The 18,996-nt window shown below is 37.1% G+C and overlaps 1 protein-coding gene and 1 pseudogene across 11 annotated transcripts in view; one reads left to right on the forward strand and one right to left on the reverse strand.

The window, feature by feature from the left end:
- The window catches only part of NLGN1 (neuroligin 1), a 908,992-nt gene that overhangs the window by 232,488 nt on the left and 657,508 nt on the right, over nt 1-18,996 (reverse strand). The gene's annotated exons all lie outside the window — the stretch shown is intronic.
- LOC110130929 (zinc finger protein with KRAB and SCAN domains 2 pseudogene) lies at nt 5,192-17,423 on the forward strand (annotated as a pseudogene).

Raw genomic sequence — 18,996 nt, forward strand, 5'->3', positions numbered from 1 at the left:
TTGCCACTTCCTACTCCAGGGGATCTTCCTGACCCAGGGATCAAACCCACGTCTCTTTTGCACTCCCGCATTGGCAGGCACGTTCTTTAGCACTGCACCACTTGGGAAGTCCATTATCAACTCACTCGGTTATATTCCTCCTTCATCTAACCTTAAAATAGTCATTTGCTCCAGAAAATATATGTTTAGATAGTATGAATTTTATTTTTATTTTATACAGAAAAAAATGTATGAAACACAAGCAGTTGAGCATCTTAGGGGCCTCATAGCCTCCTTCATGTACTGTATTTATATAAACAGAAAGTCTCATTAGTTACATCTTCAAAATATCTCCTAGGGTATTCCCTTCCTCTTCATTCCCACTATCATCAGTTATTGGTCACTGCAATAATTTTTTAACTTGTTTCCCTAATTCTGTCTCTTCCTCTCTAATCTAACCTGTGCCCAGTTATCAGTTACATTACCAAAGGCCATTTTGATCACATTATACTCTGATTAAAAACTGCAGGACACACCTATATCCAAGGTAATCAAGTTATTCCTAAGTATTTAACCTCACTGCCCTGTGAGGTTCTGCTACAGGTAACATATGACTTATTCTATGCCTTATGCCAAATTACACTTGTTCTGACTTCAATATCATACAGTCTCTTCTGGATTTACAGAAAGATTAAGCCCAATTTTTTATCCATTTCCAAAGCCTGTGCACATCCATTGTCTGCTAATGAGGATTCCCTTCTGTGAAACTAAGTTATCTTCTTCGAGTCTACCCCACAGTTCAGCACAGAATCACATACGTATATATACACACATATGTACAGTGGGAACTCTTTTCATCTCACCAACTCTTTTCTCTCAGTACCTGGCATATTACAGGTATCACTCCATCTCCACACACCTTAATGTGATGTATGATGTGTATCTGTTGTTCAACAAAATGCTTTGATTTTTTTACATTAAAAATAAAAATTGCATTTCTACCCCATCTATTATTTTAGATAAACATCATGTTAAGAGTTGAAAATGAAGCAGAAATAAGGTTGTTTAAAGGTACTTCTACTGAATGCCCTGTAGTGATCCAAATTGGAAGGAAGTCCAGAAGGGAGGTGATATATGCATATGTGTGGCTGACTCATTTTGCTGTACAGTGGAAACTAACACAATATTGTAAAGCACCTACGTGTGCAAATATGCTAAGTTGTTTCAGTCCTGTCGACTCTTTGTGACCCTATGGACCGGATCCCACCAGGCTCCTCTGTGCATGGGATACTCCAGGCAAGAATACTGGAGTGGGTTGCAACGCCCTCCGCCAGAGGATCTTCCCCACTCAGGGATCGGACTTGCATCTCTTATGTCTCCTGCATTGGCAGGCGGGTTCTTTACTACTCACGTCACCTGGCAAGCAACTATATTCCAGCAAAAGCAATTAAAAAAAGAGAAAATACTAAAAAAAAAAAAAAAAAGGGAACTTGTGGCTAAGATCATTTCTTTATCAAACATAACTTCAGGTTCACCATTTCCTAAATTAATATTTTAAAACAAACTTTAAAAGCCTGCAAATAAAAGTCAGTCCAAGGTGAACATCTCTGATAAGCAAATAATGTTTTGCTAATTCTAAGGACAAAAGAGACCTATCAGGTTCAAATCAAGAACATACACAGTTTAGCAAGGGGGTTCCATAGAGGTTAGGATATCTAGCAGACTGGGCTCATGTCAGTGGGCTGGGACAGACTTGAAGCTTTCCAATAGATGTTTATGAGTTTCATATGTTTTCATTTTCACTGTACTCACTAGCTTATCCTCAAAAGAGGGCCCTAGGTGCTTAGGCAGAGCAGGCAGCTGCTATCTAGCAAATCTGGAGAAGAGCTGAATGGTCATCATACTCAGAAACTCTTTTCCCTCTCAGCTATTTTCACAGCACCTAAAATGTCAATTTCCAGTAGGGAAAGCAAGGAAGCCCAGTTAAGATGCAAATTCACATGTAGCGCTAGAAGAAAAGACTCAAGGGGGGAAAAATGTACTCCAACTTCACCTACTTCCCAGTTCTGCCTCAGGCCAGCCTGCTGAGAGGAAATCCTGTAGAGCTTCAAAGTAAAGAACTAGGGTGAGCTTTTCCGGGGCTTTGTGTTCTGATTCTCAAGACAATTCTCTGTACTTGAACAGTCTACATTTACTTTCTTTAATATTTATGTCCTTTTGAGCTTCTCCTCAAATGCCCCAAAGTATTTTCTTCAAATAGATGAATTTGATTATCCCATTTCTTAAAGGGTGTCTAAGTTTAGATATTTGGAGACCCTGGCACAGAGTGTAACAGATGACTTAAATTAGGCAACAGAGCCGGTCTGCACAGATACATCACAAATTTGCCAAATGAAATTCCTCTGGTAGGACAGTACACGCCCATCAGAGCACGAGAGATCTGAGAATAATTATTTTCATAGAACTCTACTCAGATCTGTCTACTTTAACCCAACGAAGACTTCATCTAAATCTGTAATGTCACTGAGAAGAAAAGTGACACTAACTTTCCATGTGGACTTGTAAACCTCATTTTCTTTTCTTTTTTTTTTTTTTTGTAAACCGCATTTTCTACACAAACATTGTTAAAAATCTCTTCCCTGATTTAAAACAGAAGAAAATCAATTCTGGACATTGAATTTGTAATTATTGATCTACTGTTTCTGAATACTCAGAAGTAAAAGTACAGTTCAGACTGCCTCTATAGTCAGTAAAAATATGCCCCCCTAGATATATTCTAGTTTTACTAAATTCCCACTTGTAATAAGATTAATTTAATGGGACTTGTAAAGTAGAAAGGTAAACTTATCAAATTCATTTCTCTCAGCAACAGAAGAAAAAAGGTCAAGATTTGCCAACTCTGATGACTTTAAACATAGTATCATTATTTGCCTATTTTCCTTTGAGATTATGGTTTTGAATTTTTTTCCTTATCTGAAGGAGTTATGTTTGGCAACTACCCATACTTTCAGGGCAACTGCGAAATATTTATAATGTTTATTAAGCAGACAACTCAGGAATATAGGGAAGGAAAAAGATTTTAGATTGTGTCAAATATTCTTTATGTTATTATTTTTATCACCAAGAGCATCACAACCTGAGAAAAACACATTAGCTTCAGTGAGTATATTTGAAGAACTCACTTGCTATCAACTTTTTCTTCTATCAAATACCAGACTGATCATTTGAAAGATTGTTGGTTCTGATTTTTTGAATATAGATCATAATTTTTAATACAAACAAGTTATTCACATATGAAGTCCTGCCAAAACACACTTTGCCCACAGCAAGAACCAACTTAAGGTTAGCACTTAAAGAAAGAAGGTGTCATAGAGACATGATTTTACGTCCAAATCATGTCAGACATCCTTGGTGACAAGATGCCAGTTACTACACAGGAGAAAACCTAAAGACAACTAAAATTAAGAGATACACTTGCAGATACACAAAGATTTGCTCCATAATCCATCTAAAAACTATATTTAGATAGAATTGATATCATGGTCCACAGTGAAAAAAACTAAGTAAGAAAACAAACTTTTTAACAGCCTTGCAATAAGTTGACAGGTTACTTACATAGATTTGAAGTATCAAATATCCTGTCAAATACACTGTCTTAACATAACTTCCTTTTATTCTTTGTGTCAGATTCTTCTAGAATATTTTGATTTTTAAAAGCCCATCATTTTCAAGTTACTTTAGTTACTAGATCATCTGTTATAAATGAAGGGAACAGAAGGAAAGAAAGATAAAAAATAAACTGCCCCTGCAAATTTACATTAGTGAGACCATGAATAATTAGACTAACAATCATTTGTATAGCGGTGAAGCTGGCATTAAGGTCTATTGTAATAACCCTTTTAAGATCTTGAAAATATCATTAAACTTTCCAGCTACTCAAATTTGTTGTAAAAATACACATTTACAAAGCCAAGTTTATTAGTTATTTTATGATATGCAACAAATTAATCCCAAACTTCATGGCTTCAAACAATGATATTTATTAACTCTTTGGCATTGCTTAGCTGGATCTTTTGACTCAGAGTCTCATCAGGACTGCCTTCAAGGTATGGAGTAGGGCTGCAGTCATCTTAACGCTCAACTAGGGGGTGGACCTGCTTCCAAGCTCATTTATGTAGTTGTTGGTAGGATTCAGTTCCTCAAGGGGCTTGATCAAAGGTTACCCTAGTTCCTCATCTCATGAACCTCTCCAAAGAGAAGATCACAACATGGCCACTGACTTCCTCAGACCAAGTAAATTAGCAGAGCTGGTCGGGGTGGAGAGGGGAATAAGGATAAGACAAAAGTCACTTTCTTTTATAACCTCATCACATTAGCCATATTCTCTTCTATTCTATTCTATTCACTAGGGACTGTGCTCACACACAGGGTCAGGCTGTGTTTGCTGAGTCACTCAGTTGTGTCCAACTCTTTGAGACCCTATGGACTATAGCCCACCAGGCTCCCCTGACCATGGGGATTTTCCAGGCAAGAACGCTGGAGTGGGTTGCCCTCACCCAGGGCATCTTCCCAAGCCAGGGATCAAACCCCAGTCTCCGACATTGCAGGCAGACTCTTCATTGTCTGAGCCATCAGGAAATCCAGGGAGAGGACATTATAAAAAAGCATGATTATGAGGACACGGGATCACTGCCTGTCATTGTGGAAGAAGTATACCACATTACCCAGATGGAGTTAAAATAATGTCTTAAAGTGTTTCTGCTTTATGCTTGGTTTTTCCAGTAGTCATGTGTGGATCTAAGAGTTGGACCATAAAAAAGGCTGAGGGCCAAAGAACTGGTGCCTTCAAATTTTGGTGTTGGAGAAGACTTGAGAGTCCCTTTGACTATAAGGAGATCAAACCAGTGAATCCTGAAGGAAACCATCCCTGAATATTCATTGGAAGGACTGATGCTAAAGCTGAAGCTCCAGTACTTTGGCCACCTGATGTGAGGAGCTGACTCATTGGAAACTATTTTGATGCCGGGAGAGATTGAAGGCAAAAGGAGAAGGGGGGCAGCAGAGGATGAGATGGTTAGATAGCATCACTGGACTCAAGGGACATGAATTTGAGTAAACTCCAGGAGACAGTGAGTGAAGGGAAGACCTGGAGTGCTGCAGTCCATGGGGTCCCAAAGAGTTGGACACAACTTAGTGACCAAACCACGACAACATGGCTAGTAAGTAAGTGCATCGAGATTCAGACTCAAACTATGAATCTGGCACCACAGTTCATGTTATTAATTACATACACTGTATGTGAAGGGTTTCCCAGGTGGTGCTAGTGGTAAAACCCGCCTGCCAATGCAAGGCATGGGCATGTAAGAGATGGGGGTTTGATCCCTGGGTGAGGAAAATCCTCTGGAGGAGGGCATGGCAACCCACTCCAATATTCTTGCCTAGAGAATCCTATGAACAGAGGAGCCTGGCAGGCTACAGTCCATAGGGTCTCAAAGAGTCAGACACAACTGAAGCGACCTAGTACGCACAGTATGCACACACGTTTGTTAAATTAGGATGGTGGATTAATACTCAGAATTACTTTCCTTTTCTTCTTTCTAATCTCCGATGTCTCAAGTTCCTGTTCATCAATTAATTTATCCAAAATATTTTACACCTACTAAATTCCAGCACTATATTAAGAATAAAGTATTGTCTTAATGCAGCTTCCAATATCTTTTTCTTAGACTCTTTGTTTCTTCTTTATCCCTAAAATATCCAGTTATTGGTACTTTATATTTGCTATTCCCTTTCCTCCCTTTTTATTATTAAAGATTTCAAACTATAAAAAAGTTGAAAGACTAATAAGTATAAGCCCTTTTTATTATAAGGCTTATAATAAGTCCTTTTATTAAGTTATCTATTCATATTTTTGCCACAACCTCTGTCTTCATCTCTTTCTTCCTCTCTGTCTCCTTTCTCTCCCTGTCTCTTTCTCACATACACACACATATGTGCTTCTGCATCCACAAATCATCAATTTTATATGCTATTTGATAATAAATTTTAGTACTTTTAAAATGTGAAAACCTCACAAGAACTTAATTTTATTTATTTTCCCATTCCCATAATTGTTGTTATATATTTTACACTTACATATGGAAGACCCAGAGGGATAGGATGGGGAGGGAGGCGGGAGGAGGGATTGGGATGGGGAACATATGTAAATCCATGGCTGATTCATGTCAATGTATGGGAAAAAACACTACAATATTGTAATTAGCCTCCAACTAAGAAAAATAAATGAAAAAAAAAGCAAATAAAAAAACACAAAAAACCACATACCACATTATTTTAAACAGACAGATATTTTAAAAAGAAATTTTTAAAAAGTTGATTGTCTCTTCTATTCTCCCTTCCACCAATGTATCATTTCCCAGAGACCTCGTAGTTTCCATTGGTGTCATTTCCTTTAGCACCAAAACTTTTTTTTTTCTTTTAGCATTTCTTGTAGTACAACTCTGCCAATGAGGAATTCTATCAGTTGTCATTCATCAAAAAATACATTTATTTAATCCTTTATTTCATGTTTTCATTGGATATAAAATCCAGGGTTCAATTTTTCCTTCCTTTCAACATGTCTGAGATGCCATTCCAACCTCATTTATACCTGGCTATGGCTCATTATCATTTTTCCAATGTATGTAATGATATCTTATCTCCTTTGGCTGGTCTCAGGGTTTTCTCTTTAGCATTGAATTTTCAGTTTGACTAGGATCTATCTGAATGAGGTTCTCTTTCTATTTACTCTAATATTGACTGAAATTCTTTAATCCATAACTTGATATTTTAAAACAAATTTGGTAAGCATTCAACTATTATTTCTTCAAAAATTTTCTGCTCCATTTTTTCTCTTTACTCTTTCTGGGACTCATATCACATGTAACATAGATTACTTGACATTGTCTCTCAAAATATTGAGATTCTTCACTTTTACTTCAAGTTTTTCCTGTTTTCTTTGGATCAAGTACTTTCTATTGGTCCATTCTCAAGTTCAGTAATCTTTTCTTTTGCATTCTACAATTTCATTTTAAGCCCATACTTGATTTTTAAAATTTAAGATATTCTTTTTTTTCCATTTATTTTTATTAGTTGGAGGCTAATTACTTTACATCATTACAGTAGTTTTTGTCATACATTGAAATGAATTAGCCATGGATTTATATTCTAATTGTTAGCTCCAAAATTTTCATTTGGTGCACTTTTATAGTTTCTGCTTTTCTGCTGATATTTCTCCACATATTTATTTATTGTGAATACCCTTTCTTTTAAATCACTGAATATATTTATAATAACGGCCTTAAAGTCCTTTTCTACTAGTTCCAAAAAATGAATCACTCAAGGTCTGTTTCTGTTAACTGTCATTTTGTTAATTATGAGTCATACTTTTCTGATTCCTCACATATCTAACATATTTTAAATATTTTCTATTAAACATTAGAGATGATGTTGCTGGGAGTTTAAATTATATTTGTCAACATAAAAATTTTTGAACTTTGTTTTCTTTGACTCACAGCATTTATGTTTATGTATATAAATACATATATATAGTAATATATATATATTTTTTATTTTTTATTTCCCTCTTTTTTTTCTTGATCTGGAGAGACAGTGGGTTTTTTAGTTTATTAATGTATCAAAATGTCAACATGGGATGTGTCTACCATCTCTTTCTTTTTTCTGGTTTATACTTAATTAACTTCAGTTTCTTTCTTCATTATTTACTTCTTTGTAGTGGTTTTATTTTTATTTTTATTTTCTGTGTTTCTGGGTTGAGAAATTAACTCATTTATATTATTCTCTCATATTTATTGATACAAATATTTACAATTATGACATTTTCTGTTATCATTGCTTTATTTGTATCACACAGATTTGAATATATGGAGTTTTATATAAATTTTTGTAAATTCTGAAATTAGGAATTATATGTTCCTTTTTCCTCAGGATTTGTTTAATATATAATTCTGATATTTCCAGGTTGAAAGTCTTTTTAAATTAATATTTAGTTTTGTTATGTATTGATACAAAAACATTAGTATTATTAAAACTTTATAACATACTAAGATCTTCTTTATAACTTAGTATAATGGTCAACTTTTATGAATGTTCCAAGAGTACCTGAGAAAAATGTATATTCTCTATTTTCATGATGTACATTTCATTATACATTTATAATATCTACCTTACTAATTATGTTATTTAGTTCTTCTGTATCTACAGTAAATCCCCTACATACAAATCTTGAAGTTGCAAACTTTCAAAGATGCAAACGTGTAGTCCATCAATGTTAGGCATGAGTGAAATTGCAGCTTGCCCTCTGTCTTCTATTGCTGATGATCCTGCAACTCTACCATCTCCTATCTCCTCTCCCTCCTCCAGTCAATAACTCTTCTTGCCTGCTCACTTAATGCCCGTACCTCTATGCCAGATGTTGTACTGTACTACTGTATCTTTCATGATACTATACCATAAGATTAAAGATATTTTTTGTGTGTGTGCTTGTTTTTTAATGTATTATTTGTGTGAAAACAATTATAAACCTATTACAGTACAGTAATTATAAACTTATTATACAGTTGATTGTGTTAATTGGGTACCAGGCTAACTTTGTTGGACTTAACGAACAAATTGGACTACGAACATGCTCTCAGAATGGAACTCTTTCATATGTAGGGGACTTAACTGTATTTAATTTTGTCATATCTTAGAGTGAAATTGATATACAGTTCAACTTTGAACAGGAGGGTTAGGGGTGCCAATCGTTTGCACAGTTGAAAATCTACTCTCTGTAGCCCTGGTTCCAGGGTACCTGAGTTTCTTCCATACTCGTGGTTCCTCTGCATTTACAGAGTTGACCAAGCATGGATTGTGTAGTACTCTAGTGTTTACTATTGAAGAAAATCTAGCATACAAGTAGACTCATGCATTTCAAAACCATGCTGTTCAAGGGACAACTGTATTGAAATTTTATTTTGTTATGCCATTTTAAAACTATGACGTTATAAATCAAAAAGAAAGATCTATGCCTTTCAGAAGAATTTGCATGCTCATATGTTGAGAAAGTTCATGGTGTGATCAACCTTATCTATCTCTTTCACCCACAGTGGGACATTTCCCTGAAATTCATACTTTAATATTAGACTCCCTTGCCATACCTTTTCAGACCATCTTATTGGTATATTTTTTTTATTCTTGCCCCTTGGATCAACTTTATTTGTCCAGCAAACTCCCATTCATCTATCTAAGTTGTTTCTTATTCCTCCATTTTCTCTTTTCAGTAAAGTCTTCCCAATCCACTTAGGAAGATAATCAGTCTCTCCCCTGCAGATTGCTAAAAGCATGATGCATAGTTTTATTTAAGTATTTATTATTATGGAATGATGTAATGATTTTATTTCCTCAATCCTTCTATTGTCTCCTTTACCTGGCAGTAAGCACTTTGAGTGCAAGTAACATGCCGTTTTTATTTTTATACCTAAAGAGTCTCATAGAATGTGTGGCACATAGTAGATCCTCAATAAATACTTGATGCATAGTAATCAAATTAACTCCCATAGCCATAAATGCCTTCTGAATGCCATACCTTATCTTATTTATTTCTCACAATCACCTTGATTTTTTAGATATAGCAAGATACCCTTTTGACAATGATTCTACTTGGTATATGTATACTTGTACTTTCCACTATATACATTACCATGTTTGCTTGCAATTATTTTCCTATATATCTAATTCTCTACTAGATTATAGGCTCTTTTCTGAGGGGAAACTTACTACAGCTTGATAGAGAGAAATTACTAAGAAACTGTTTGTTGGATGAGAGAATAAATGGATAAACAGATGGCATAGGTACCACTGCCAAAAAAAGACTCTGGATGCTATTATTAGTATTTAATATAATGTAATACTTAGATGCAAACATAATAAGTGCAATATTTATTATACATAATTATAATACTAAATCAGTGTTAAATTAGTAACCAAAGTATTTTGCATACTCAAATTTTAATAGAAAAAGCAGTTCTAAAGTAATAAATAACATATCAATAAATGACTATGTTTCTTTATCACAAAGAAAATGACTTCAATAGTATTTATATTTTGGAGAAAAAAATCTAGATAGAAAAATATCTATCTCCTCTGAACAATGAGACTATATTAATGAATGAACCATAGAAGTTCTAGTTCTAAAGGACTGTGATATAACATTCCCATTCATCCAATTATTGCTTTCCTCCTAAGGAATACTTTCAAATCATTGAATTATGCTGTCTTCTTAGTTGATATTTAATAAGTTATAATTTTTGGACTAAAATTTTTTAAAATATTGGGATTACTATATTTGAATGATAGCAAGAGACACTCAAACTCCACCTGGCCCAAGGAAGCCATTTATAAAGTTTTGATAAAGAATATAAATCAATTTTTATAAAATTAGAATGCCACCTATTGCAAATCAAACTATAGGTAGCTTTTCTACCTTAAATTTTTGTCTAATACTTTATCCCTTGATAATTACAAAACAAGTTTTTGAAAAAAATTATCTGTAATTTCCCATTGTCCTTCATTCCTGAATTTCAGAGCTTTCTGAAAAGTCATTTTTATTTTTCTAAAACTTTAAAATCATTCAACTTAAATCAATGGACTTGAGACAGGTTGAAATGCCTAATAGTAGTCTTAATGTTATGACATATCTTACCGACTCTTTATCCTTCTGAAGAAAAAGGTTTCTTATTCCTCCTCCCTCATATACACATACATAAAACCTCATGAATAAATTAAATAAACACATTGAGCCAGTCTTATGGAATATCTAGACTTCCAATTATATCCAAGTAAAATTCAGAGAATTGACTTAAGTCAACAGATGGCTTGGGGCTTGTTTAAAGAAGAAATTATTTCACTCCATATGTAAGCTTGTGAGACATGCAATCAACTGCTGCACTTTTGCACATAATTTCTAGAATTTCATTTTAAGAAAATGCATCCAGAGAATATTCAGTAGAGAACCAGTAACTTTAGAGTTTCTTTTCCTCTTACAGTAGTCAGGACCTCATTAGCTTGTATCACTGGTCCTTAATAAATTGGATTGAAGCTGCTGTTATTTTGATATTTTTTTATCTCAAATCCATTTAATTAATTCTGTTGATTATTTTAAACACTTTAATTAGCTATATTTGTACTTCTGGACTACTGAAGCTAAAAACAACAATGTATATCCTTTAAGAATAAAAGTAATCACTTATGCAAAATTCTTCTGAGACAATTAGTTCATAGGGGTTGACAATAATTCTTTGAGGGGCAACTCGGAAGGCTGATATGGCTTATTCCTCCGGTTCTACTCTCCTTTATGGCTGAACCATCTATAGTGCATTTACCAATTCTACTGGCTTTCCTCTGAGTGTAATGACTTTCCTTGTACTCTGTTAAAAATATATCCCCACAAATCAAGAAGAAGCAGATTCAGACTAAGTGGCTGAGAAGATTTACATTCTATTGCTAACCCAGTTATTACTCTGCTGAAAACCCCATAGCATCAATATAATGAATCCCTCAACTTCTGCAGCAAGCACAATTTTTCTTCCCAACCTCATTGGCTCCTAACTTTCTGCTTGACCTTTTACAATCTGTGTGCGGCAGAACTTCATTACAACCTTTTAATGATGCACAAATGGCACACAACACCAAGGTCACAGAAGATCCCAAGCGAAAACTTTTCAAACAGCACTAGAATAGATATGGAGACCTCATTTAAGAGGCAGAATAACCTTATGGAGAAATCATACATTAGGATTTAGTGTGTTCCCCAAGGGCTGGTAATGCAAAATATTGACAATGTGGTAAGCTGAATAACTAACTCTCAACAAACCTTTTTTTAAGAGGAAAAGAAACTGACTTATCAAGCTATAAATGGCTAAGAGATCCTAAACAGTTCTTTTTGTGTCCTATCTCAGTGCTAGGAGGATAATAGCTTTAGAATTCCAACCAGACAGGTTTCATTATATAATTCACAACATTGATGTAAGCTCAAGAAGCCAACACTCTTATATATGTATTTTTTCTTATCAGCTAGAGCCAGCAAAAAGCACCTCAAAATCCCATTGTAAAGTAAGTTAAGAATGTGAAAAGCACAAAATTACAGCATGGCTCTTCTCATGATTGATTGACTGAAAGTAGAGGAATCTTGAAGGTGTAGGAGTAAGCAAGTTGAATTGTAGGGCAGGATGGGATGTGGCAAGAAAGAGGAAGGGAGAATTTGATTCTGATCAGCAATCTCCTTCAAGAAAAATGAACATTTGCTTGGGGAGCGAGAGTAAAGGGAAAGAGCCTCAAGGAAATGTTTATTTCTACTTGCTTTAAATCTCACTGCTCAAGGAGAGTAGAGGAGAATACATGTTCTGATTCTTCTTTTTGTACTTTTGAATCAGTTCCAGGGTTTGTTTCCCATTTTCTCTTTTCCTGCACTTTCTATTTTTTCCTCTTTATCTATTTTCACATCAGCTCAAAAAGTCCAAGTTGCACATGGTCGAAGTTATGTGATCTGCTAACATATGAGATGGAATGTCTTGTTCAGGCTAAGCTGGAAAAGGGAAAACATTCCAATTCACTGCTCCCCATACCATAGACACCCAACTCAAATTTTTATTATAGAGTATATACTGAGTACCATGTGGAAAAATAAATGAAAAATATAAATGACTGAATTGAAGGCCTCTAGTCCAACATTCGGAGAAGGCAATGGCACCCCACTCCAGTACTCTTGCCTGGAAAATCCCATGGATGGAGGAGCCTGGTGGGTTGCAGTCCATGGGGTTGCAAAGAATCGGACACGACTGAGCAACTTCACTTTCACTTTTCACTGCATGCATTGGAGAAGGAAACGGCAACTCACTCCAGTGTTCCTGCCTGGAGAATCCCAGGGATGGGGGAGCCTGGCGGGCTGCCGTCTATGGGGTCGCACAGGGTCGGACACGACGGAAGTGACTTAGCAGCAGCAGCAGCCGGAGTCCAACATTAGGCTTCACTGGTGGTTCAGAGGGTGAAGCGTCTGCCCACAGTGCAGACATTGGTGGTACCAGGATGACTACTCTCTATGTCCTTAGGAAAGCTAATTTCTCTTCCAACTCACACACTCACCAGCAGTTTTAAAGAGGACAAAGTTGAGAATTAAGAAGTCACAGAAATCAGTTCTAAATCCATGAGGGCTTTGAGCCCTTAGATGCAGTGTGTACAAGAATGCGAGTTATACTGTCATACATAGCCAGGTTCAAATCTCCAGCTTAGACGCTTTATAGCCATGCAAACACAGCACAATTACTTAACTCCTCTGTGCCTCAGTTTCTTCCTGTCAGTTAGGAATAACAACTAACTTGGGTAGTTATTGAAAGAATTAGAAATAACAATCCATGTAGAGCTTACTGCACAGAGCTTGCCACTTTACGGATTCTCATCAAACAACTTGGGGTCATCATAAGTCACAAGGCATATGACTTGATTCAAGTATTGCCAGAAGTCATAGGTTTTCATTTTCACCAACTGTAGTCTCAAGATTGCAGCATGGCTATTAGCTTAAAGAAAAAATATGGTTTTCCCAAGGTTTTTGCAGAAAAGTCTATCTGATTTGATATAGCACACAACTTAATAGGAGGTAACATAAAGAAATGGCAACCCACTCCAGTGTTCTTGCCTGGAGAATCCCAGGGACGGGGGAGCCTGGTGGGCTGCCGTCTATGGGGTCGCACAGAGTCGGACACGACTGAAGCGACTTGGCAGCAGCAGCAGCAGCAACATTGGGAATGGCTTCCCAGGAACTTCAGTGGTAAGGAATCTACCTTCCAAGCAGGAGATGCAGATTTGATCCCTAGTAGGAACGATCTCCTAGAGAAGGAAATGGCAACCTACTCCAGTACGCTTGTCTGGTAAATCCCATGGACAGAGGAGCCTGGCAGGCTACAGTCCATGGGGTCACAGAGTCCGACATGACATAGTGACTAAACAATAACAACAAAACTGGGAGTAGAGGCTGATGCATTTTATAATCTATTCACAAGTTTGATTACTACACTTCCCCCACACTCCTCTAGAACACCTTCATTTACAGCAGTTTTGCTCTTAAGCCATCCTGTCACATTGCCAGTGAAAATACTCTTATGTGGAAATCCAACATAGTATCTCTTCTATGCAAAGTTGCCTCTGAGGCCATGATAACCCATGGCTTTATTTCATGGTCTAAGTCAATCCTGGGCACAAAGAGATCCCTTTACTAGATTAACTAGCAAGGCTACCCAGGAAGAAATACTAGATTGCACCATTTACCCTGTCAGGCTCTCTGCCATAGGCTTCAGGGCCCAAGCAGTGTGATGGCTGGCAGCTTTGGTAGTGAGCACAGATGGAGAATAATTGAGGTGCCCCAGTTAGCACCAGGCACATTGTGGAAGCTCAGAAAAGTATTAAACAGCAACGGGAAACTGCTCATATTCTCTCTACATACAGCTGTTATACACATTTGTGAATATATTTGTAGATCAGATTACTCACATTTCATCCTCAAGCCTGCAGGGTTGAATGTGAAAGACCTGGCATTCGCTTTAAGAATTCTCAATATCTTGCCCAAGGATATGCTGAACCTTTGGTACCAGAAATTATCTATAGACAAGGAAGTATCGACAAATTCAGTGCTTTAGATATTCCTGCATAGAAACTTGCTGCTTAAAATTCTTCAAAAAATGGCATAGATTAATGTAAGGAATAAATTTTTTCCCACAAGAATCATGCAATACACATATGTATTTCCAAACTATCCTCACACCTTCTGGCAGAAGTAGGTCAGTTAAACTTAGTGATGGGAGAATAATATTTTATTAATGTTTAAAATACATATGTGCAAGTTGACTTGCCATATAGTCAAGTAGTTTTTGATTAGTATTCATCTACTTACTTAGGAATTCTTCAACAAATATTTATGAGTATTTACCTATTGTGTTTCAGGCAATTTCATGGGCTCTGGGAAATGGCATGAAAGAAGCAAGGTGAAATCCATAAATCTCTTTATTAGTGCCATAATATAGCACTCCTAATGCTCTTTTCCAGCTTCTGTAAAAGTGAGATTCATTTGCAGTGGAATGGGAATGATGTCCAATTCATGTACTTTTATCTTATTTAACTGAAACAGATACTTTCCAGTATAAATGCTTTACCTTGCCATAAAATTTCAATACAGAATGTGTCAAAACAATGTACAAGCAAATAGAGTTAAAGAAGTGAAGTTTTCATAATTCTAAAAAGTCAACTGTGAAAATAAAAACTGCCTCTCTGCCTAATTTCCCATGTACATCCTGCTTTTGCATGAATAATGATATAAAAGATTCTGAGCTCATTCAACTGACAAAGGAGGCATAAAAAATACTGGTAAACATATTCTTACCTGCCTTGTTACCATTTGCCATCTGTATTGTTACTGCATTCTACAGTCACTTCATTATAGGTGAAAAGAAATCTTAGCTACAACTGTCTTCCCTCAAAATCACAGTCAGTGTCACGGTATTGGATTAGTAACGGCTGTGAGAATGTGGCTTCCTCCGAACACCAGAAGAGCGTCAGACCAAGTTCAAAAGTCTGCAGAAGTTACCGAAAAGTGAGAAATGGCCGCCTGCTAGAACCCTGTGCCTTCTTTGAGGACATGGGTGCTTTGTTGAATCCTGCAGCTCATGTTTCATCCACAGATAAGCCAAGGGAGATTCTGTCTCTCCCCAGACTGAAGAGAACTGGCATCAGTGCTAAAGAACAGATCAAGTTGGTGGAGGAGGAAGACACTGCAAAGGAGTCTGATGGTGATGAAATGGGCGTTGGGTTTATTCGGAAGCCTGAACTTCATGGTGGTCCTGTCATATTTCAAAACCTGAGTGGTGTGCACTGGGGCTACGAGGAAACCAAGACTTTCCTTGACATCCTCCATGAGACTCGGTTTTATGAAGCGCCCCAAGCCTGTCATCTGGTGAGCAAGCTGTATGGGGCCGTGACTGAGCAGCTGCGAGAGTGTGGCTTCCTCCGAACTCCGAAACAGTGCTGGATCAAATTCAAAAGCCTTTATAAGAGTTACCGCAAAGTGAAAAATGGTCAAGTGCTAGAGTCCTGCGGATTCTACAAGGAGATGGGTGCCCTGATTAACTCTCGGGCATCTGCTGCTCCCAGCAGCTCCCCAGAAGAAGCCCTATCACCCTCAGTTCAAGAAAGAGACGACATGGAAATTGAACCTCAGGAATCTACGGGCTGGGAACCTGAGGAGGACTCCCAGGAGGCGCTTGTTGAAGACTCTGGCAGCGAGAGAATGAATGAGGAGGAAATCATGCAGGAACCAGAATTCCAGGGACCTCCAGGTTTACTGCAAAACCCAAGTGATTTTGAAATTGAAAGTAGTATCAAGGAGGATGCAACACAGGTGATCTGTAAGGACATGGAGCAGCATAGGGCATTCATAGAAAAGTCTAAAAGGATCGTTTCTCAGAATGTTGATCCAGGTAAATATCATAAAAGGGATTGCATCTCAGGAAGACAGTGGGAAAACCTTCATGGAATTGGACATGGAAAACTGATGCCCCAGCTTCAAGATTTGGGGAAAGCCATAGTGCATCAGAGGCCTCTTGTGGGGAAGAGGCCCTTCTGGCTCCTTAGGATGGAAGAAAGCTTTGGAAGGAGTACGCGTCTCATGTGCTGCATGACCCACCAGAAGGAAAACCCTTCTAAGTGTAGTGTCTGTGGGAAGTGCTTTGGCAGAAGCAGGAGTCTCGTCTGACACCAAAGAAGCCACATGGGAGAAAAACCTTTTAAAGGGCTCAACTGCGGGAAAAGCTTTAAGGACTCCTCCAACTTTGATGCCCACCAGAGAATTCACACAGGAGAGAAGCCCTACAGAGTGGAGAGTGTGGGAAATGCTTCAGCCAGAGCTCGAGTCTCATTATACACCAGAGAACCCACACTGGAGAGAAGCCCTACAGAGTGGAGAGTGTGGGAAATGCTTCAGCCAGAGCTCGAGTCTCATTATACACCAGAGAACCCACACTGGAGAGAAGCCCTACCAGTGCGGAGAGTGAAGGAAGAGCTTCACCAGCAGTTCGGAATTCAGCACCCACCGGAGAGTCCACACTGGCAAGAATCCCTACAAGTGTGTGGACTGTGAGAAACGTTTCAATAACTGTACAAGATTTCACGAGCACCAGCGAGTACACACCAGGGGGAAGCCCTACGGGTGCATGCAGTGTGACAGACATTTCAGCAAGAGTTCTGTGCTCATCAGATATCGGGAGGGTCACGTGAGAGAAAAGCTGCTGCCACCCCTGCCCACATTCTGCTCCCCGGAGAACCCCCTGAAGGGGAAGACTGATGACTTCAGGCAGACTTTATGATGATGTGCTCTTCTCTTCCTAACTGTCCACTTAGCCATTTTATTCTGATCTCACTCTGGGAAGCAATCTTTTCTGAGCTATAAAGTGTCATTTCCAAGATAAGCTTGAGAAATTCCTCTTCTTCTAATACTAATCCAATACTCACAATCAATACTAATCCAAATATTTTACTCTTTCTTCTATTTTTGACTTCACAAGGACTTCTTTTCATCAAGGCTATCTCCTTTCTACTGTAAAAGAGGTAAGAGGTTTTAGCAAATTAAAGGAAATAATTTACCACCCTCCCAAAGATATAATTTTATAATTACATCCAGGGAATTTAATAACAATAATTCCTTGACTGAAGATGCTTCTTCTTTATATTAAAAGGTCTTTTTTTTTTTTTTTGATTGAGGCTTGCAACAGATTAAGATGGACAGTTGAAGGGAACAAAAAACGGACCCCCACTTAGCAAGTTAGATGACCAGAAACAACTCTGGAGAATCAACAGATGACAGATATGGCAATCGGATTGACCTCCCATGGACATCCAAACCAAGACCACTGCAGGATCAAGGTTACTTTGAGCCAGAGCTGGCTATCGGTAATAATAATATATAAGGTATATTATTACCAATATATTGGTAATAATAATATATACAGAAGTATATATATATATTTTATTATATAACAAAAGTACATAACAAAAATATTTAAGGATTAAAAAACTACATGGAGGGGCATTCCTCAAATCCAGTTGCCAAGCAACTCAATTTTATGTCCTGTGTCTTGGTGAAAGGTTTTGCATGTGTGTGTGTGTATATATATATATATATATATATATATAATTATATGTTCACCTTTCTTCCTGGCCATCACCAGACCTAGAGCTGGACTCTTAGTATGAGATGTTCAGAGTCCCTGTAAATTAAGGTTCATCAGCATCTCACAGGTGCTGGCTTCTTTTTCTGCTAAGCAATGCAGCATTAACACATGTCTAATTACTAGGAAGTTCCCCTTCCCCCTACAAAAACAGTGCCCTGACACATCAATGCCTCTAAATTTTGTTGTGATAGAAAACACCTAAGTTATGACTTACTTCTCTTCTCCTCTAATTACAATTTAAGGCCAATTTAAAACCAATTAAGTTCTTGTTATTTTTTCCCCAGTCTGCCATTAATAGGCCCTAAATCACAAGAATATAAGAAGCTGTGTAACATCAATCTACAGTCACAATACTTTCAGTAGAGTTGTCATGAAATTACAGAAGGATAACAAAACGATTAGATGTAATTAGGCAGGAGGAAAATAGGACTCAACTCAAACTGTCAATCAGCAAATAATTAATCTTAATGTAGAAAAATTAAAAAATATATATATATACATGGCTTAAAAGTCAGATTATAAAAACTGCATACCCAAAAAAATGAAAGCAACCAAAGATGAATTAGAAGTCCTTTATTGTTAATTTGATGAAGTTCATGTTTACCATAATAAATGACAAGGTTTCTCAATTTATTAAAGTGCCTGAAAGGAGAATGGTTTTCTTAAGTCTAAAATATAGCACTTGAGCTTAATAGCAAATGACATAGAG

Source organism: Odocoileus virginianus, chromosome 4, assembly GCF_023699985.2.
Source record: "Odocoileus virginianus isolate 20LAN1187 ecotype Illinois chromosome 4, Ovbor_1.2, whole genome shotgun sequence".
Taxonomy (NCBI): domain Eukaryota; kingdom Metazoa; phylum Chordata; class Mammalia; order Artiodactyla; family Cervidae; genus Odocoileus; species Odocoileus virginianus.